At 49.4% G+C, this 22492-nt stretch overlaps 1 protein-coding gene across 1 annotated transcript in view; it reads left to right on the top strand.

Annotated features, from left to right (window-relative positions):
* Positions 1-7750: 7750 nt before the first annotated feature.
* LOC119445637 (sulfotransferase 1C2-like) overlaps positions 7751-22492 on the top strand; it is a 47457-nt gene continuing 32715 nt past the window's right edge. Inside the window, exon 1 of the mRNA XM_049663478.1 lies at positions 7751-7858. The gene's annotated coding sequence lies outside the window, so the exon portion shown is untranslated. The remainder of the gene's footprint in view (positions 7859-22492) is intronic.

The raw sequence follows: 22492 nt of genomic DNA, 5'->3' as shown, positions 1-22492 counted from the left end.
GTGTTAGTTTATTTTGAATCGGTTTTGATCAATTCTGCACTTTTTTTGACTCTGTTTTGAGAACTTTGTTTCGCGCGTGACCACGGTGAGATCAGATCACATTACACGCCGACAGCCCGGGCCCCCAATGTGCTTCGTACTTAAAGCAAACATAACCCACCGTAACCGCTGGGCAGAAATGATATACATCTAAGACCGGCACAGAACTAGCATCCATATAATCTGCTTTCCTTGGTTGTCTCATTTGCGCATATTAGCGAACCCGTTAATATGCGCAGTGCACACTTCCGCGCAATGCGCACGCCGTTGCACGTCAGCAATGTCATTTTAACATGATAGCGTTAAGGGTCTCATGCCGCAGAAAATGCGGCGTCGGCAGCGTTGTCCGTTAGAGAAAAACCACCCTGAACCACGCATCCCGAACCACGCCTGCCCTCCGCGTGGCGTAGAAGCGTCACTGAAATAATTGAATTTCTGAGTAAAATGCATGAGAAAATTTGTAAAGTACGACTTACACACAACCTACAGACATGATAGCGTCAAATTGTAATTTGAATATATGAGCAAAGATAATTCTCTTAAGCGGGAACTCAAACACAATCCACTTTTCCAGCTGCCTTTTGAGGTCTGTCTTAGTGGGAGTAGCGAGCCCAGCTCGGTTGCTTGCAACATCATCTAGATAGCACTCGCCTCCACGCACCCGCGGCAGTGGCGGCGGCCCGCTCTGCGGGGAATTAAAAAGTAAATTTGTTAGCTTCACAGACAACGTCCCGAAGACTGATGAAACAGCGGAGCTAGTGGAATATACGAGCTTTTACTTAACTTTATCTTGGCTTTTATTTACCTATAACTTGGCTTATACTTAGCGTTAACTTGAATTTTTACTTAGCTTTAACTTTTCAATTTACTTAGCTTTTACTTTTGCTTTTCCTTAGGTTTAACTTTGCCTTAATATCGATTTGTCTATCTTCACGGTGAGCGTCTTCGTAGTGTTACCGAGACGCAGCTTCTCTCTCTGTAAACTCTGGATCTCTCCTCCGTCTCTGCTTCAGCAGCCGTTGCTCGAAATTCCGGATCTGCGCGGAGTCGTTAACGCCGCTCCCGAGTAGCATCACGACGCCGTTGCACCGCGCCTCTTCTAAGGGAGAAAGCTGCTGCTTCGTCCTAGCCATGGTCACGGCAGAATGACGCCGCCGCCGCATACGCTCTCTTCAGCTCAGGAGAACCCTGCACGTCATGGTTACGTCATCACTTCTCTCTCTCTTCAGCTCCACCTCAACTACTGCTTGGTCCACACTCTTCCTCGATCTCTCCACCACTACGTCATCTCTGCCCTCTCTTTAGCTCCACCCACCTGCTGCTCAACGCGCGCCTTCCTCCTTTGTCACTCTCACCGCTTTCCGAACATCTGCATCCCGGCGCGCGACTTTACAGTTGCTAGTATGTATAGCGGGGGCGTGGCACAGCTCGCATAGCGGGTCCCGTGACTTCCGCTGTTTTGGAAACGTCAGTGAAAATCTAAGTGTACTGTGATGTACGCAATGTTAAACAAAATTTCATCAAGCAAGAAAATACTGTGCGCGACGCGCATTGCTGAAATTAACGCGTCTTGTCATGGCAATCGTGGAGACGCCGCGACCTTGCCGAGCGCAGCTCTTAGGTGCCCAGGGACAGAATCGTTTAGGGACTTTTGTAGCGAGAGCTACATTTACCGTATCCTCACCGTTTCGCTGAGCCTCCTGTATAGTATGCCGCCGCACCGCGAGCTGAGTAATTGCCTAGCAACCGCCGCAGCTGGCAGCGCCGCTCACCGCGCCATCTGGCATGACGTCGGAGGGGGAGCCGTTGAGACCTAGTTGCAACAACAGAGGAGGAGCCGGCGTTGCATCCTATATATAGAAGGGGCGGCTAGGTTAGATTCGTCGGCATGGGCTGTAAAGATTGAGGATGAACACGCTTTGTTTAAGCCAGCTGTTGGGGATAACCTCAACGAGAAGCGCCTCCATTCTGCCACGACCTGGCTGAATGCTATGTTTAACGTATGCGAGCTTTTTGCTCACTAGCGTAGCTATACCTCTCTTGGACTCCCCCCTTGCCGCCACCGATTTGTAACCAGCGAGGGTGGGTGTAACACACAGTGTTTCCTGTAGCAAAATTACTTGCGGTCTCTAGGCCTGAGTTGTAATGTACTGTTGCAGCGAAGTCTTGCGCTTTTGACAGCTAGCGCAATTCCACTAGATCATTTTGATTGCCCGCCATTTTGCTAGTTTCCGTTTTGGTGACCCTTCGGGGCCGTCCCAATATCATCATTATCTGCAGCTTATGTACGAACCTTTGACTTGGCCTTAATCGCCATCTTGTTGTCAAGTGCTACTACGCTATTCTCGATAGCTCCTACTTTACTCTCAACGGCTCCCATGCGCTGGGAAAGTGGGTAATGCTTGCTTGATTTTCCTTGAAAATCCTAAGTAACTCTTCAAGCATTTTGTTCTGCGAACGTTCCGCCTCGGGCGGCAACACTGCAATTGCTAGTAGATACAGCGTTCGACCGCTGGCGCCACGCTGCGCCGCTCGCGCATACCGCCTTTCTAGGTGGTTTCTTTTGCCGAGGGCGCTCGAACGCAATCATATGGTTCGCATGAATTTTTTTTCTTAATATCACGCTTTTTCTTTATTTTCCTCTCTGTTTGCCAGCGCGGTCGGTTGAACCCCGGTGCCACGGCGGCAGCCGTGGTGCCGGGCGCCGACGCGAAGGGGCGGTCGTTGGGGTGTTTCGGAGCGCAGCGTAGCAACACCCCAAATAAAAAAAATACTGCTTCAGTCAGGTAGACTGCTCCCTCCCTGATAGTGAGATTATATTTGGATCATCAAAACAGTGACGCGTTTATAATACCACCGATCCCAACAGCAGGCTAGTCACCACCAGCCCAGCGTTTTCTCCGTCAACGCCTCCTCCGTTCCAACGGCGGCGGCTAGAAACATGGTACGTGCGAGCGGCTCAGCGTGGCACCAGCGGTCGAGCGCTGTATCTACTAGCAATTGGAAATACGCCCCCGGGCATCTCCGAGTCGCTCTCGTCCTCATGTGGAGGTGGGGTCTTACGTTTGGCTTTGCTGACCTCGACTTTGGGCTCATGCGTGCTTTCCTGCACAGCGATATCCGCCGCTTTCGCGCCCTCGACCCTGCAGGGAATGACCTGCGTTACTTTCTGCTTGCGTAGCTCTTCTTTGAGGCTAGCAATCTCCTGACGTAGTAGTTCAATTTCACGCTGTGCACCATGCTCTGACGATACCGACCGCGTTACCTTTCTGAGATTTGGGCGTCTTTGCGTCTCGATCCTCCCAGGTGAGCACCTCCTGGAATCTCGTTCGAGACGCCGAGCGCCATCTGGAACGGGAGCGGCTCCGCTTGGCGTTGCGCCGCTGCGCAGATGGCGTCCCCGAGCGGCCTCTTCAGTGATGACGACGCTGGTAGAGACGCTGGAGTGACTGCATTCCTCTGGCCACCTGCGTCTTCTCGGCGCGCCGGTGGCATTGGCGTCTTCTCCTTCTGACGATGTAGCGGACTTGAAATGTGTCTTTGCATACTCTGTCCGCAGTCGGATGTGGACCTCCACATAGCCAACACTTTCTGTCCTCACGTGTGGCACCACTTGCCGTTTGGATTAGGGCAAACATCGGCACGATGTCCTAAACCTCCGCAGCCGTAGCAAACCTCCGTGTGCCTCCTGTATAGCATGCAGCCAAACATTCTCGCAATGCAAGACACATAACTGGGCACCTTCATACCCTTGAACAATACACTACAACCGTGGTGTTCTTGATTCTTTTGGCCTCGATGGCTCCTGGGTTGCGGCGGTTCGCGATTCTTGCTCGGAGTTGGGCCTCGTTGATATCTACGTCGAGACACCGTATGACACCTGTGCACGTGTCGTCGGGGGGAGCCGGGTGCACAGAGATCCGGTACGTGATTTCGCCTAGCCGGACTTACTGTGCGTTAACGTAGGCGCACGCATTCTTCTCGTGAGGAGTACACACCACATAGATGTTTTGAGTACCGTTCGGACAAATGGTGTCGTGTTCGATTTCGGCTGGAGCCAGGGCCGCTGCCATGGCCAGAGCTTGCTCGAAAGGTATTTGACTAACTTGGTCACATTCAGGCCGTCCCTCGGCATGACGATGATGCGATACGTGTCCCTCGGTAGTTGAAGGAGCCTTGAGGTGGCGACAATGCGCTGGTACGCGCTCCGTGGGGTGGCAGTGCGGCATCCGTCGTTTCGTCAGCCATGTGTTGGGTACAAGTCGCCGTGATATGAGGTGGTACTTTATTCGGCGTAGTTCTTTTTAACATAACGGCGGGTTCACGGTGTGGACCAATAAAGGCTGGCGTTACGTCAGATTTTATATACCAGATCGCTAATCCTAAGACCCATCACACAATGCCTCGTGGCCATGTGGATCTTTCTAATTCATTAGAATCGAGTAGCCTAAACTAACCCTACAGGTGTTGTTCATTCAAATGTGTTATTCACTCAGAAGAATATTCGTATGCTTTCCTTTAACACGACCAACTGCAACACTATTCATGCTACGAAGATTCGTTCTTGTCATGAGTTATATTTTATTTCATGGCATCAGGCTAGTTCAAGCAGTCTATATGATTTTCCTAATCGATGGTGGTACGTGATTTTATTCGCTATTTATTTTTTGACATGTCATCGCAGTGACGGCCTGTTTCGTACCATAAGCAGGATTGCCATTCGTGGACCAGCTTAAACGAAGGGTGCATTGCAGGATGCCCTGGGTTTCTCGTTCGCATGAGTTTACTCAAAGGTAGTCAGTGAACAAAGACCGCGCGGGATGCACGAAAGCAGCAGATAATGAAATGTCGAGATAAAACCACGTATGTCAAAACGAGCGCACACTGTGCAAGCACCTTTCTCCTCTCTCACGCAGAAAACTAGATAATGTTACGGAATAGTGCGACTTATTGCTATCAACGCAATATCTCAATATCGCAATACCATGACTGTCCCGTTCTCTGTCTACTCAATCGGCGCAGGCCACTAGCCACGCCTTTTTGGGGGTGCGTCAAGGGCTTGTCTGCTCTTTCAGACAATATCTGTCTTTGCACCGTTGAATGCGAACAGTGCGGACGTGGCGCATGCTCACGCCAGCCCTATTATTTCTTTCGAATACATTAAAATATATTTTTCTACACCTTGCTTGCACTGGCAATGCACGACGTACATTACCAGGACAAGCTATGCACAACGATAAACAAATTAAAGAATGCACCGACGGTTTTACCCCGTGACTCCTCCTTTTTCGGCTGCCCGTCAGGTAACTCCCATGCGATGATAACCCAAGAGCAAACAGAGAGGGAGCAATGAAATTAGAGGCGTGCCCAGTGTTGAATTTTATGTCTTGACACCATAAGCTCCTTCATCTGAAGTTGCATCACTCATGTTGCCCACTCCTGAGCTCGCGGAGATCTCGAACATTGGCACTCTCGTGCCTTAGGAAACAAATATTATGGAAGTGCTCGGAACACATCCATGACAAACTTGACGGTTGTTATCGAGAGACAGCCGACTTTTGGTTCATGAAGAGGAAAATCCGGCAGCGTCCGCAGAGATGGTGCAAAAGGCCACGTGGTCACATCAGATCAACGGGAGACGCGTGCCACGTACGCGCCGGGTTCCCTGAAGCGCTACCAGATGGCGCTCGCCTCCGCGCATACACACATCCTAACGGATTGTTAAGGGATTAACCCAGTGAGTACAGTAGGTAATGTACACCTTCCAGAAGCGCTTGGGTTTAAAGTGGACGGAAACATCAACCGGTCAGCAATCGAGATGAGCAAGATACGTTTAGAGTATTGGTGGAAAAGAAAGCAGAGAAGAAATTGATATGACCTGATTTTATCTCTTAGTCATAGGTAGAGGTACAAGCTACATATTGAGACAAATTAAATATTAATGAAATGTATACAAAAATGCTAGATAAGCAACATTTGTAGTATACCTGATTAAATGACGCATGTTAGGTGACTCTTTGTCACCGCCCTGTTTCAAAGGGGAGGCCATTAAATCATAATCATCATCAACAACGGCAGTGGCGGTGCCGGCCGTGCGGGGTAAATAAATAAGAACCAGAAAGCTTGCATTCGCGAATAGCGTTCGCCGCAAGCGTTTCTCAGTAATGATTCCGGTTGCATAAGCTGCAGTTGCCGGGAAGCGACAATTGTATGATCGGTCTTTGTATGGCGCCGCGCTTCGCGACACTGCCACTCGGTGAGGTAATTTCGGTGAGTTCTGTAGTGCGCTCCGACGGACGAACCTTCGACTTCTCAGTCAGTGTCTGCGTCCGGCTCCTTTGGACGTCCACGCAAGTACGCGAGCGAGGCGCCATCAGAGAGACGTCGCAACGCTTTGGTATTTATCCACGTAGCGATACCTAAGTGTCCTTGATTTGTTATCTGCTACTAACCCCTAGAGTGTCACGACGAGTATGAAAAGTCATACTACTGCGCACACAAAGAAACACAGCCTGCCAGACAATAAGCATAAGCTCGCAGCAATGCACGAATGTGAATGTCTCGCACAGAAGCGCCCGCTAAACACAATTTTGCACTAAAACTTCTCAAATAAATTTGAAATGACCAATCAAAGCGCGCCTCTAAGATTAAAACATGCGCCATCTCCGGCTTTCGGTTGTGGCTTCTAGCCAATTCATTTTGAAACCGCAGCGCACACACAAGAAACGAGGACACAAGGCAAAGGAACACACAGGCACTGACACACAATATCTAGCAACTCGCCCAACTTTCAGTATTTTACAATTCTGGGCAACTGCCCAAGACCTTCCATCGTTTACCAGCGAAGACTCGAGGGACGGAGATCGACATAATTATGTTCCTAACAATGCTGCTTCATCATCGAGAAATTTTCTTCTTACGTCGGCGCGCTTTCTCAGGATCGAGTGCGGAATTTCGCACCTGTGCTACCATAACATACACACATTTTGTCGACTACAACGCTCTACTTTGCAGCGGCGGATATCGTCAGCTTTCTGATCTTACGAACTTTTTCAGCTTTTTGAATACGTTATTTTCATTAGATTTGTCTTACGCCAAATTGTGTTCGTAAGCTGGCTTTATGAATTCCGCCATTGATACGCGATATGCCACGTCGTGGAACCGATACTGCAAAAGTTGACGACCTTGTTATTTCAAATGAGTGTAGCAGTTCATTTTCCCTATGCTTCCCCTATCTTCATTGCTTGTTTGCTTCATATGGTTGTATGACATCTCTAGTTATAACGCTATTCTACTTATAATTCCACTGTAACCGTTTTTCTGCCGTCTTCGTCGCATTAGCCACAGCGAAGCGCTCTCCTGCTGTCCGCAAGGCCGCCGCTGCGATGGATTCTCACTATGAGAAAAGGCCTTCAGAATGGATTCGCAACGATGCGTCCGTCCTCAGCAGTCGTATTGACCACTCCACGAATTATAGTGTCCGTAATCACAGCAGTGATTTCCTATCAGACGTTCGATTCCCTTTCTGGGAAGACTAAAAGGAGAGGCTCACTTCGAGCGCATGAGAGTACTGCCCTTTTACAACGCGCTTATCACTTACGACAATGATGTCCGGCAAAGAAAGACAAGATTAAAGACACACACATAAAGTGTTTACAGAGGCACCGGCCAACAATGCCTGGCCACTCTTTGCCCGTTTTGACGCTCAACGATTGTTGAACGCCAACGGTGGCACATTTAGACAGCCGTAACTGCGAAACAGTGAGACACCTCTTTGCCGTCGCATACATTTGGGGACACTCTCGACACGACTGCGAAGGTAAGTCGACGTGGCTGCTTCTAGAAAATTTACATGTGCCTAATAATTGCTCACAGAACTCAAATATTTGTAGTGCTTGTATTTATCGATAGCGTTGCGAACAGAGCGACGAAATATGGGTGTCTTCTTTGCACATATTTAAAGAACGAACGATGATGAGACATTAACGCTATATATGTACGCGGTCTGTGATGCCTGTGGCATGACGTCGAGAAGCATGTTAATGGGAACGTGCTCTTTATTTTTGTCGCAATTGCGATATTGTGCTCCAGGAAGTGGATTTGATTCTGGCGCTCGAACCCTATACTAAGGTAAAGTTAGGCTATTGTAACTTTCCACACAATCAATTAGAGAATTATTGGTTGATTCTCTGTCAGATCTTAAAGCAGAAACAGTGGTAAACAAGGCCACTGTAACCGGCGTCCAGTTAACCTCGTTTGACCCTGCATTTTAGAAGCTTGAATAACCCGCCGTGGTTGCTCAGTGGCTATGGTGTTGGGCTGCTGAGCACGAGGTCGCGGGATCGAATCCCGGCCACGGCGGCCGCATTTCGATGGGGGCGAAATGCGAAAACACCCGTGTACTTAGATTTAGGTGCACGTTAAAGAACCCCAGGTGGTCTAAATTTCCGGAGTCCCCCACTACGGCGTGCCTCGTAATCAGAACTGGTTTTGGCACGTAAAACCCCATAATTAAATTTTTTTAGAAGCTTGAATACACTTGGGATGTGGTACTGCGCGTGCTCTGTTCCGGGAGTTGCCTCTCAGCAGCATCTTCGCGCGCTTAGAGCATAATAACAGTATCGGTATTGCGAATAACTATTCCAGAGAATTCTACTTCCTCAGTTCAGCGACATTCAGCAGTTGTGCCAATGGCTACTGGGGTGAAGTAAGTGCGCGTGTACAGTAAAAGAACTTGCAGCAGAACCCATCTCGCGATGACCGGCGATGGTCATGCGTTAGCATTGAATCAATAAAGCCACAGAACATATCTTCATTCGAAATGAGTTATGTATGAGGCGGGTTCTGCAACGGGACTTATCTTTCGCACTTACCGAATAACATCTATAGCACAGCCGGCGTGTGGCCTCCGCACGGCTTCCGCAGTGCATGGCGCGCGGTGGCGTGCGAACGCTGAGAAACGCGACATGCGGCAACATGGCTCCTCTCTCTCTCTTCTTTCTGGACACGCTACGCTACCTAGTAGCATTGCCGAGAAGTGCACGCATGGCGTGCGAGACGAGAAGCGTCGTGCGCTGGTGCCTGCGAACGTTGAGAATTCTTCCATCGATTGTCGCACACTCAGTGGCACATGCTCAGTGGCACAAGTTGGCTAGAGATTCATTGAAGAGCGCCACATACACATTGCATTCATGGCGCTGCTCGTTAGAGCGTAGGCGGGAAAGGCGTTAATTGAAAAGCGGTGCATACCCAATGCATTTTGTGGCGCAGTCTGCTAACGCGTCGGGTTACTGTCCTTGAGGAACCTTTTTGGCGTGGGTTAGATTCCACTCAGCATCGTAGAAATTTAACGCATCTTTTTCGTCACGGTAGAGCCGCACATTCCCAGTTGCACATACCAACTGTGGGAAAACGGTCCACGGCCACAGCTCCAGTCCCGGCCGGCCGCGCCCAAGGGCGCCCAGCCGTAGCTCGCGCGTTCCTCGCACCACTGCCTGCTGGCGCGTCCGTCCTCTTCTTTGTCTACGGTTGGCTCCTATCCACTGTTCACGTTAGCGTTCCTACATAACCTACTCAAGTTAGCGTCAAACAAATTCATTGGCAACCAGTACAGACCGAGTGACAATTCAGCGCCAAAGACTTTCTTATAACAGTGGTCCCGCGTCTAAAGTGACCCATGTCGTTGCGAAAGAGGTTCTTTGACGAGCGGCACATATGCTCACCGACTCAAGTTGGTCTGATGGTTGGTTCGGAACCCTGTTCCCTAAGCGCAGAAGCCCATTCGACTATACGAACTACATAAAAATCCGGCTAGTCGGGAAAAATATTAGATACAAGCATGCATGCAGAGATAGTCTCCTGAAAGTGCGTGAATTACCCAAAGAATGCTAACGCATTAAGAAGTGGTGAGACAACAAAGAGAAAGAAGACGCCGGCGTGGAGCACGTGGCAACTGGCCCACGCGCAACAAGGCTCGGGCACGATGATGTCGGCGACAACCACGACGACGGCGATGTATAGCTACAGATACTTACGCAATTAGCCACGTAGGTGGATGAGCGACCCAATTAGCAGTGGCCGGATAGTGCTCTGAATGTGTGTTCGTCAACGATTGCGATACGAGTGCGAAGCGAGTGCGCAAAAGGGATGACATGGTGTGACAAGGAGGGAGCGAAGTGAGTCTTGGAGGAGAAGACAGCGGGCGGCTGCCTGGCGGGAATGAGAACGCCGTCTCAGGCACGGAAGCAGGCGTCACCAGTTTCCAGGTCCCGGATGAAAGGCTTCCGCGGGATGCTACAGTGTTCTGTGCTCCTCGAAGGTGTCCCGTGTCGTGCGAGGTCGTGAGATTGTCCGTCCTCGACTGAAGATGTGCCACCGCCTGACCAGGCATTGACAACTAAGCTGGAGACGCAACTTAATCACGTGAGGCCGTCATGAGCGAAACCTACGGGCTGGCGACGTATAGTGAGTGGCGTCTTTGTGCGGCATCTCTTTTTACTGTATATTTTACGGCTTTTAATTATAGTCCGTTGCGTGGTAAAGTCAGAACACTAAGGGCCAGCGGCGTGGCCAGAAATATTGTTCGGGGGGGGGGGGGGGGGGGGCTCAGGTTGCAGCGCGGCCTCCTCATTACAGAATCTGTCGAGGGATCAAATGCATGAATAATAACTGCATTGCCAATGCCATTGTATAATAGATGCTGCAAACGAATTATTGAACGCTTTGCACTGTCAAGTAAAATATGTATGTTTTCACAAAAGAATATATTCGTATGCGCCAAAAATTGTGGCAGAAATAACTGATATCAATGCTTCCGCGTTTTTTTTTACTATTTAATAAGCAATGAAAATGTCACACGAACTTTAGAACTATATCTGTTCTAAACCAGCAAAGCAGTGCATGCAGCTGATATGAAAAACGTAAAGGCCAGGAAATGAATAAGTTGAGGACAAATATTTTTATGAATCTTTGTCATTAAGAACCTTGTTTACATTTTTGTACATACGTAATCGCCATTGAAAATGTCAATGACGCTGCCCTTCGTTGCAATATATGTATTGCTCAGGAGCAGCTGTTACCGGTCGTGTATTGTGAGTAATTGCACCGAAATTATAGTCGCAACAGAGAGTACATAAAAAGCAGGAATTCTGCAAAATATACATTATATACAAATGCGAAGATACAACTCGCTAAAGGGCCAGAAAGAGTCACTGGTAACAAAGTTCACTGCAATTGCAGGCACAAAACCTCGCAACGAGACATTTAAAAATACGTATAAGTCTCCAATAAATCTACGCATTTAAGCAAACGTCACTGTATATAAATGCGTCAAACAAGACAAAAAACATGTTGCGCAGTCACAGATAGTAAACTTTGCGCACAGAAAGAAAGATGATCCAGGTGATAAGGAGATTTACTGACGGCAAGCGGCAGGCGAAAAACCAGTATAGTCGCAAGAGAGCAACGGTCTCAGCGCCAAGAGCTCGTGATCTGCGCTCACGCCCTACATCTATGAGAGCGCCCCACTACTGCTTGCTCCCTGTTCTTCTTCACTACACAGGCAAGAACAAAACTATGATCGCAGAAATCGTGATACTTACTCGGGCCATGCGGCGGTCGCGACAGCACCATATGGGTAGATTAATAGAGGGAAAATGCAGAAATCACTACGGAAATGTGTAATTTAACTGCCTCCACAGCGCCAACAATTATTCTGCACCCGAAATTAAAGGAGGCTATTGCTTCATTTCAAAAAAGAAATAAAAGCAGCTAGCTAAAAAAGAAGGAAAAGGACAAACAAAAGCCACAGATCATGTGGCAAGTTGAACTACCCAATATCCGAGTGTGTTTTTGGCAAACGCCACATGGGCCAGACTTTCAATGAGCAAGGTCGGTCAAAATTGGTTATTTATGTCCTCGTAATTTTCGTATTTGCATAATTTTGATCATGATGCTAACTGCTAGAATAAACAGGGAAAATTTCCGCTATTTTGAAAGCTAATGAACAGTCATAGGTTTTCATAATTAAGAGCTTATGGACCTGAAGGAACAGAGCTTTTTACTTGCATTGATTTTTGCTGCTCCGCTATCTAAAGGACAAACTTCTCTCGGCGGCGAAGTTGAGCGAAGCGATCAATGACTTCGGACACGTTGATGTCAACGTCTTTGTGGGTGTATAGAAGCGCCAGCCTAACCATGCGTTCCACAGACATTGTAGTGCGCATGTAGTTTTTTTAGTAAACTCTTCTTAAAAATATTCTCTCTGCGCTGGCAGTGGTCACTAGAAAGGTGACTAGAATCTTCAGCAGTATTTACACATTTACATAAAACCTGCAGTCGAAATGAGAGATTGGCATCTATTCCGGCACAAAAACTTAAAACACTCTCTCGATGTCGTTGTCATACTTGTTTAGGTACCTTGCACAAACAGTAGACTGTTCGATTCCAGCGATGTCCGTCGTTTTGTCAGGAAGTATGGAGAAGCAGCCTGCTTTTGCATCTAGGCTTTCTTTGATAATTTCACCACAAATTTCTATAATTGGGTTTTGTGCATCTGGGCTAAAATACCAGGCATTACTGGGGCAACTTTCCAAATGGTTCTTCAGATATGTATCTCCACAATCAGCTCGCATGCGAAGAAGCGCTCTGAAAATAACTGTATTTTCAAGGGGGGGGGGGGGGGGGGCTATGCTTCAATCCATAGGGCCACTGTCTCTGTGGCCACGGAGAGCCAGACATTGTCGCCTGCAAAAAAAAAAAACACATCAATAATAGGCTGTTTACTTTCTTCCGTTTTCTCATATTTTACTTTGCCTGCCCTGGTCCAGCTGATCGATCACATTGGGCCCGCTTCATGAAAATGTTTGGAGAAAATTATGAGCTCCTAGCTGATAGTCACGGTGATATTTTGTATTTTCGTGTGTGTGGAAGATTGCGAGCGCGTGCTTCCATTTCTGGAACGGCTTGAACACGAGGGCTCCAGTGCGCGCATGTTGGCCCAAGTTTATAAGAACATTAACCTAAAGTTCCAGAATTGAAAATCTTTTAAATTAAAGCACGCCTTTGAAAATGTCAGTGCACCTTTCACGTCAAAGTTTATGAGAACTTTATACCCATAAAGTTTCGTAACTGAAATCCATACGCTCCCTAGATTCCGCGGCCGCTGCGAGATGCCGCAACGCGCCCGCTCGCTATCGAAAAGCCCCTGAAAGTTGTGCTCGGATGGGGCTCCTTGCGTTACGTGACCCCAGGTGCAAGGGCGGTGCCACGAAATCCAGCCCGAGTTCGCAATGTTCGTGCCGAAATGTCTTTTCGACCGTGAAAAAGACAATGTAGACAAAATCCAGAATGATTCCCAGCGTCGGTGGTAGTTTTGGTCGGCGGTGCATGCCAGGGCGAAAAAATTTCGGCGAGGTGCTGAAGTAGAGCACTGCACGGGCCAAGTTTTTCAGCCCGGGCCCTGCCCGGGCCCGTTTTTACGTTGGGCGGCCCGCCCGAGCCCGATCAAAACTTTTATGGCGAGACCCGGGCCCGGCCCGGGCCCGGAAATAATCTACGTTGCCCGCCCGGCCCGGCCCGGCCCGCCACCCCTTTACCTGAGGCCTGAGCCCGGCCCGAGCCCGACACGAAACCGGCCCGAACCCGGCCCGAGACCGAAAAATAATGTTTTTCAGAGTTGAGAGGCCCGAGAATAACTCGCTGCACGTTACATGCACACCACCAGAAAGCCCGAGCCCGGCCCGGGTCCGTGTCAAAAAACCCGAGCCCGACCCGGGCCCGGGTCAAAAGGCACACGCCGTGCCCGAGCCCGGCCCGAGCCCGTGAAAAAACTGTTCTAGCCGGCCCAGCCCGGGCTTTCGGGTAAGCCCGAGCCCGTGCAGTGCTCTAGGCTGAAGCCCCATAAGCCCCCCCCCCCCCCCCCTTGCTACGCCCCTGCTAAGGGTTTAAACACGCTAGTGGTAAGCTTGCCTCAACGGCGTGCCGCATGTCGGCTTCATCACACGGCTTACAGCTGCGCCCTGGCCACGCCTGTTCTTCAGGTTGCCTGCGCGAGAGTCACGTGACACAAGTTGAAACCACTTGCGCACACACATTTGTCCGTATTGGCTCTCCGCAAGGTTCTTCTAATTTGAAGTGATTTTACAACACGTGCTACATGGCTCGCACTGCGTATTCTGCGCCAAGTCATCAGACAAGAACATGAATTGGCGTAGTACAACCTCCATATGGATATTGCTGCATTGGCCAACCCCATAAATTTTTTTACAATCAATCAACATCTCGTTGACACGTTAAATAAAAAGACGTTTTATTAATTATTGGTTGGTGGCCAATAATGTTGCATCTACTTAATCCTCCCCCCTCCCCCGAACGCTCCATGACGGGTCGCTCCGTTCGCATTGGTGCCGCTTCCTGCCGTAATCGGTGTGTGGTGAAGCATACGAAAAAAAAAATGCACCGTCGATTACAGTACTCCCTAATGCGAAATTTCAGCACCGCTTTACCCGTGTTTTCATTTCTCAATATTTGGCTGGCGCGGACAATCTGTATCGTGTGGCGCGTTGCAAATGGAGCGAAGTGTGACGCGACTGTCGCACTAATCGGGAGATCGCCAGAGGCACCGCGCAGGTGACGCGTGGGCGCGATTCACATTAGCCGCCGCCGACAGGCCTCCGCTCATGCAGCGCTTTGTTTTGGCGCGCTACCGATGGCGTCATCGGTGAACAGACGACGCGCGCTACTCTGGCACATTCTCGTAGTGATCGTCGCCGCACAACATGTCTTGCGCTCCATGTGGTAGGGCACCCCGCTTGCCTCGTCAACCTGTCGCCATACTCTCCTCTTCCGCTTTCCTCCTCATACTTTCGGGGCACCCTCCACTTCCACTTTTTTCCTCGCGCTCTCTTTGCTCTTGCCATCTTTCGCCTCATGCTCCGTGTTCGCTCTTTCATCTTTCGCTGTGCTCGTTCGCTCGATTACGCAGAGGTAGGAGGAGGGACGCCCATACACGAACGGGCGCCTTAGAGCTGCGCTCTTAAAACATGTGCTGCAGAAGGGGAAAATGATATACTCGTATAGGTTTATGGCAGTGCAGCATCCATTGATGGCGTGGCAGGCTAGTGATGGCAGAGCAGTGCAGGTTGCTGGTATTGAAAAGATCCCGCCTCGAATCCCTCGATGTCCTGTCCTCCGGACTGAGCTGCGGGTTACGGGGACATCGACGCAGCCTTGCTCTCCAAGTCCCCACGTTTGCGTCGCTATGACGACACCCATGCAAGGCTCTGATATTTTGCTTTGCTTGGGCGGCAGTGGCTGAAATAACGCTCAGCCCTGGGACCCATTAGCTCAGCGGACGCGAAACTTTGCCGCTTCGGAGAAAAACTGCCGAGAAGCGGCAACCGGAGAGTGATAAGCGGCAGTTGGCAAGGCACCGCCCATCTAGTGTCTTCGTTCCCTAACGTATATTCTAGCTGTTCTTCGCTAACTTCTCTGTCCTAAAAATAGGTCACTTCTGTTTGTTGCCTTGGACGTTTTATGCGTAAAAATGCGTATCTGCTTGCTTCGCTGCAAATGACGTCGAAAGACGATAGTCTTCTAACTCCCTCTCTTATACGTAACCCCCTCTCTTCTCTCCCCTCCCACCCCTCACGCCCTTCCCCTCCCCTCTCACTGCGGCCATGATGGATGCAATGGAGGTTTCGCTGAATTCAATTCAAATGTCCCGCGTTCGCCCGGCTCTTGCGCCATCTGTTGGGACCTTTTATTACTGTTGGCTTAAAGCCGGCTACAGAGGCGCGGCTTCAGTCGGCTTGTTTTTAGCGCGTAGCGTCTCTTCGACACCCTTTCTAACGCGTTGATTTCTCATTTACTAACGAAAAAACCAGTTCGATGTGTACTCTTAATGAAATGAGCACTGCGAATCACGGTTGTGTACATGTATTCTTCCTCAAATAGGCTTGAGGTTTCCTTTGCGCTGTATAATGTTGACGTGTATAACCGCGTGCCACGAGTGCTAGTAGCTTGGTTGGTGTTGGCCGGGCGGTTGAATCGAGTGACAGACAGACAAAGTTTTTCGCGTTTAGGCAGCCCAGGACAGACTCGTCTTTAATAGAGTCGATGTTTTCCAAGTGGGATATACTGCCTCGTCTCTTGCATCATCGCTGAGCCGACGACCTAGACTTGATACCCGTTTACATTAATAAACATTACCTAATAAAAATACATTAATAAAAATACCTGACACCTACATTATACTTGGGCAGACAGACCTGCTCCACTCATCGCGGGCCCACTGAGAGTACTGCCAAGCTGCATCCGTGATACAGAGACGGCTTGAATTATGTATTTTGCCGTTCCGGACGGCACAAGTACTCATCTAGCCAAAGAACCTTAGGGTTAGGGAAATTAGGCGTGGCAGTTTCTTTCCCATGCCTACATCGTGATTATTCAACGGTAACTCTTGATGAACTGCAACAACACGTACTGGCACCAGTCAGTCCAGTTTTAAATCATGCTCTAGTACTGTTATTAGAGGATCCTTTAGCTTCAGAACACTGTTCAGAACATTGATGGCGCCTTAGAAATGGTAAACAACGCATGAAGCGCCCCGTGTCAGCCAACGAGGATCAGGGAGCGTGAAGCAAGTGACTGATAGTAAAATTAAATTTCTTTTGCAGCAGATTTTACGAATAATAATAAAACGCGGAGACACGGAGCGATAACATTTGAGATAGCTTATTCATGAAGAAAATGTTAATTATCACTGTTTTAAGTAGGCGAATGTAAGACACACGACAATCTTAGGGAGTGGCTGGAAGCCGTTGCTTCCTGCTAGTTCATTGCAGCTAGCTCAGCACGGGCGCGAAAATCAAACACATAACTAAGGTTCCCCGATTGATCGGTTAACCTTCCTGTTAATTCAATAATGCTTTATGCGGGAAATTTTTTCTGACTGTAAGTACCTGATCGCGCCAGATTAGGCAAGTCAGGCAAGCGTCGGCACCCGCATTCGCTTTCTCAACAGCCAGAACAAGAACTATACTTAGGGAGCTTTATTGGGCTGTTTTAGTTTAGCGTGCTTAGCGGTATTGCGAGTGTCGCTTACCGTACACTCACTATTTTAACAGCGGAGCGCTTTCACCTGGCCGTTAGTCCGTGCCACGTCGGAAAAAATATGGGCCAATCCTGGCGGTAGTGCAGAAAGGGTCCAAGCGCAATGGCACATACCGCTGTGAACTAGCGAAGCTGAGCCTGACTCAGTTTAGCTAAGCATGTTTCAGACTTCTTCAGCTTACATCGATAGCCAATCACTAGCTAATCAATTATCGATCAATATTCAATAAATTCCAGAAAATGCTGGGAATGACTTGGTAGTGCTTAGCCTAGCCCAAATACGTGGCCAATACCTTGCGATAGCCAATCGATAGCCAATCAATAGCTAATCGATAATCCACTAATAATCTCTAAATTCTGAAAAATGCTGGGGATCACTTAGTAGTGCTTAGACTAGCCCGAATACGCGGCCAATAACTTGCGACAGCAAATCAATAGCTAATCGATAATCGATCAACAATCAATAAATTCCGGGAAATGCTGGGGATGACTTGGTGGTGCTTAGCCTAGCCCAAATACGTGGCCAATACCCTGCGATGGCCAATCGATAGACAATCAATATGTAATCGATAATCAATCCATAATCAATAAATTACGGGAAATGCCTGCGGTGTAGTAGCGGCCATCTGTCCCTTTAGCAACTGATAAATAACTGATGCAATGCATATGAGCTCGCAGTAGCGTGCTATGTGCCGAGCTCGTGCGGTGCTCGCTTGATGTAGCTTTTAATGACAGCGCTTGAACATCGATGTGCTGTAATAAATACTGCCTTGCTGCGCTGCCTTAACGTGCTGGATTGAGGTCAAGGATGAGCGCATTTAACTCTCGAACCTGTGCTGCTCGTAGTGGGGTAGTGAAGTTATCCAGCGCGCCCGACGCTCCGCTGCGTGAGGCCTTGAAGGAAAACGGTAGAATCTGATGTTGGGATTCAGGCCTTCTTGCTCGTGGCAGCCCACGACGCAGCAGTACCGACGGTGACGCTTTTTCGATGCGGAGCTAGGTCTTTTTGGATCGGCGTCGCCGATTCTTTCTGCTTCCAGCATTACGTCTGACGGCACACGGATAGTCCGTTTTCGTTAAACTAGGATGCGGCCAGCTCGCAGCGTGGTCGGCGTGTTTTGTGAGAAGTGACGAGCCTTTTCGCGCTAACAACAGGGCAGAAAAAAGTGCAAATCAACGCAAAACTTGAGCCAGAAACGAGCTTCGCCACAGCCAGGGCTCATTACTACCCAAGCTGGTACTACCCAGATAACTTTTCTCGCCGCCACCAGGCGCCGCTACTATACCTCAAACTCCAACGCAAAACGCCTATATATCTTTGTTGAGAGAGGCGGCAGCCGAAAAATTGCACACACCTACTTCGCTCATGCTTGGCAAGCAGCGGCTCGATATGACATCCGGCAGTATGCTCCTTTTTTTTTTTTTTGATGAACTCGCCATGCTGAACTCGTTTATTCACGATTGCGCGTCTATGATGCATATTAACGGCGCTTAGCGTGTCCGGGACGTAGCGACGCTAACCGGATATACTGAAATTCGCTTTCTGTAGATGGAGTTCATTTGTCGAACGCTAGCAGTATTTCCCATTACTCTGCTGTCACACTAACGTTAAACATTAAAGCGGTCCAATGTTGCGACTGACACGCTGGCATTTTGTCACTCAGAACAGAAGAGGTCCATCTGCGCTGCACATCAAGTCAATCGGCGACAAATTTAACGCCATGCGACCGCCTCCTGAGCGCAGCTGGCAGGACTGTTATTAAGCGAAGAAACTATCTACTGTCGCAGAAAAATAAGAACCCGCCGGGGTGGCTCAGTCAGCTAAGGCGTTGCGCTGCTGAGCATGAGGTCGCGGGATCGAAACCCGGCCCCGGCGGCCGCATTTAGATGGAGGCGAATGCAAAAACGCCCATGTGCTTGCGTTGTAGTGCACGTTAAAAAACCCCAGATGGTCAAAATTAATCCGGAGCCCTCCACTATGGCGTGCCTCATAATCAGAACTGGTTTTGGCACGTAAAACCCCAGAAAGAAGAAGAAAAATGAGAACCATTTTTTCGCCTATACAGATCAACCTTCAGAAGCGTTTCAGCAAGCGTAATATGGTGGATGTATTCATTCCCGCTAAATGTCGGTGATCGGTCTTTAAGCGAAACTGCCCATTGAAACAGTATGGTGGATGTAAATAATTCGTTTTCTTGATTGTGCACCTCGTGATCAATCAACCACTGAGGGTTAACGAAACGCTGCGTCTGAGAAGAAGCTGACTATGTCCGCAGCTTGAGGCCAGCCTGTACTATATTACACGCAAATAATTGCGGACAACATATATAGTGTGGCTGTGATCACAGGCTGCTCGCAGAAATGTAACGTTTACTCGCGTTCCGCTGTCCTTAAACTCTCGCGGTTTGTGGCAGGACATGCACTAATGCGATCCATCCATGGTGAGCATTTCTGTGAATAACTATACATATAAAGCTTTCTAATTAAACAGGCTGAATATATTGTTACGGAAGGATGGGAGGAAAGAAAAGAAGAAGAACATCGAGAGACACTGGCTGCTGCGTGTGGTTGCTGGTCAGCCATCTTGACTACACTAACCCTACTTGTGTATATATTGTAAATACATCCAGTCTATACTCCCAACATTCCCGTAACATATTGGTGAGAGGTGCGGGGTACCAAGACTGGAAACGGAGCTCCGCAGTGGACGTCGCATCACCGTCCCCACCATGACTGACGGTGAGCACGAGGGTTCAACTTCGTTGCCGCCTCCAACGTCAACGTCACCGCCGCGAGCTACGTCGTCGTCCCCATCGATTGTGGTTGTACAAGCCAAGGATCCCGGAACTTTCTGTGGGACCGATCACACCGACGTTGAAGAGTGGCTGGCCATGTACGAACGCGTGAGTGGAGTCAACAGATGGGACCCTACGCTTATGCTAGCTAACGTGTTGTTGTACCTAAGAGGCACGGCCAAGCTGTGGTACGAAAACCACGAAGAGGAGCTGACCAGCTGGCACCAATGCAAAGAGAAGCTAAAAGAGTTGTTTGGCCAACCAGCCGGCCGTAAGATTGCCGCAAAGCAGGAACTCGCCTCCCGTGCTCAATGCCCCACAGAGTCCTATGTTTCGTATATCCAGGACGTGCTGGCGCTTTGTCGTAAAGCCGATCGCGACATGACTGAAGCTGAGAAGGTCGGGCACGTGCTGAAGGGAATCGCTGATGACGCCTTTAATCTGCTCATGTGTTCTTCAGTTGATGCTATCCTCAAAGAGTGCCGACAATTAGAGCAGGCCAAAAGCCGCCGCGTCCTGCAACCATTCGCCAGACTCCTAAATACTGCCGCAACGTCGACGTGTGAAGATCAGCCCGCACAGAAGCATGCGTCGCCATCAGAGGACGTGGTGCGAATCGTTCGACGTGAACTGGAAGCGATGGCGCCCGCAGCTTTTTGTTCGCATCGCCCTGACGCTACCCCTCTTTCAGTTCCTCTAGTTCAAGCCATCGTTCGCCAGGAACTTGAAAGCATTGGTTTACGTTCTTTCTGTGCTGTCGCCAACCCCAGAGCTAACGAACCCCCTTCTACTCTGATCCACCGCAACGCTTCTCTCCTCGTTATCGCAACCCGACTGAGTGGAGAACTGCGGACGACCAGCCGATATGTTTCAACTGTCGCCGTATTCGTCATGTCGCCCGATACTATCGCAACTCGTGGCCCTCAGCAGCTCGCACGCTCACCAACCTGAATCGTTTTGATGGAAATTCCCGCCGTGTTTCGCCCTCCGCTGAGTCTAACAGTGCCGACACTCTGCCGGGAACACGTGGTACAGTCGCTCACCATCGCCTCGTGGACACCACTCCCGTTCACCACATATATGTCGCCCATCTTCCCGTTCGCCGCTGCCACGTCGCCTTTCGTCCCCTCTGGCTTTCGACCGCGTTCCTTCGGAAAACTAAGAACTGCAGCCCTCGGAGGTGGTGCTGCATTGACAACTACTGCAGGAAATCCTCTGTCTGTGCCCACAAAGCGAAGTCTAATTGACGTCAAAGTAGACGCGTACCTGTCCAAGCACTCGTCGACACTGGAGCCCACATATCTGTGATGAGTGCTAGCCTACGTAGATGTTTAAAGAAGGTCCTCACCCCAGCAGCTGCACAAGTGCTTCGTGTGGCCGACGGTGGCGTGCTGGTTGTTCTCGGAATGTGTACTGTACGTTTAAGTATAGCCGGCCGCCCTACTTCTGTTCTCTTAGCTGTGATCGACAACTGCCCTCACGACGTTATCCTTGGATTGGACTTTTTATCCAACCATTATGCTCTCATCGACTGCGCAACCGTTGTCCTTGGAACTGCCTCAACTCGCCGATGCTCCAAGCACCGCGCCACCACCGCACCTGTGCTCGCTTCAAGATGTGCGTCTGTCAACCGAGCCAGTCACTTACGTCGCTTTGACCGCACAGCCACAGATTCCTGACGGTGAATATGTGCTTCGCCCCATCGTCGACGTGCTTTTGAACCGAAACGTTGCTGTTCCGTATACGCTGATCACGGTTACAAATAATGATGTCGTTCTCCCGCTTCTGAACTTCAGCCTGTGCCCTCAAGTGCTTCCGGCCGGCATGTTCTTGGCCAGCGTTTCTAGTACGTCCGAATTTGACATTGAGAGTATGGATGCCGAGAGAGGATTATTAACACCAATTTCAGCTCACAGCTCTGGTTCTTTCAAGGATGACTTCGCCAAAATGATTGCACCTGACCTCACCTCTGCTCAGGCCAAGGACCTCCGTCTCCTGCTCGAATCGTACAGCGACATCTTTGATTTCGGCGACCGCCCTTTCGGCCAAACATCTGTTGTTCACCACCGTATCAACACTGGAGACATGAATCCTATCCGTAGGCGTCCCTATCGTGTATCACATGCTGAACGTAGAGTAATCCAATCAGAAGTTGACAAAATGCTCCAAAAAGGGGTCATCGAACCATCAGCCAGTCCTTGAGCTTCGCCAGTCGTCCTTGTGAAGAAAAAGGATGGTACCTGGCGTTTTTGCGTCGACTATCGCCATCTAAACAAGATCACGCGCAAGGACGTCTACGCATTATCACGCATCGATGACGCCTTGGACTGCTTGCACGGAGCTACATACTTCTCGTCCATTGATCTTCGATACGGCTACTGGCAGATTTCTGTTGATGAAATGGACCGCGAGAAGACTGCCTTCATAACACCTGATGGTTTATATCAGTTCAAAGTAATGCCCTTTGGCCTATGCAATGCTCCTGCGACATTTGAACGAATGATGGACTCTCTTCGGCGAGGCTACAAATGGCCCACCTGTCTTTG

The sequence above is a fragment of the Dermacentor silvarum genome, chromosome 3, assembly GCF_013339745.2.
Source record: "Dermacentor silvarum isolate Dsil-2018 chromosome 3, BIME_Dsil_1.4, whole genome shotgun sequence".
Taxonomy (NCBI): Eukaryota; Metazoa; Arthropoda; class Arachnida; order Ixodida; family Ixodidae; genus Dermacentor; species Dermacentor silvarum.
The sequence above is the reverse complement of the archived record's forward strand: the minus strand, read 5'-3'. Positions and strand labels throughout refer to the sequence as shown.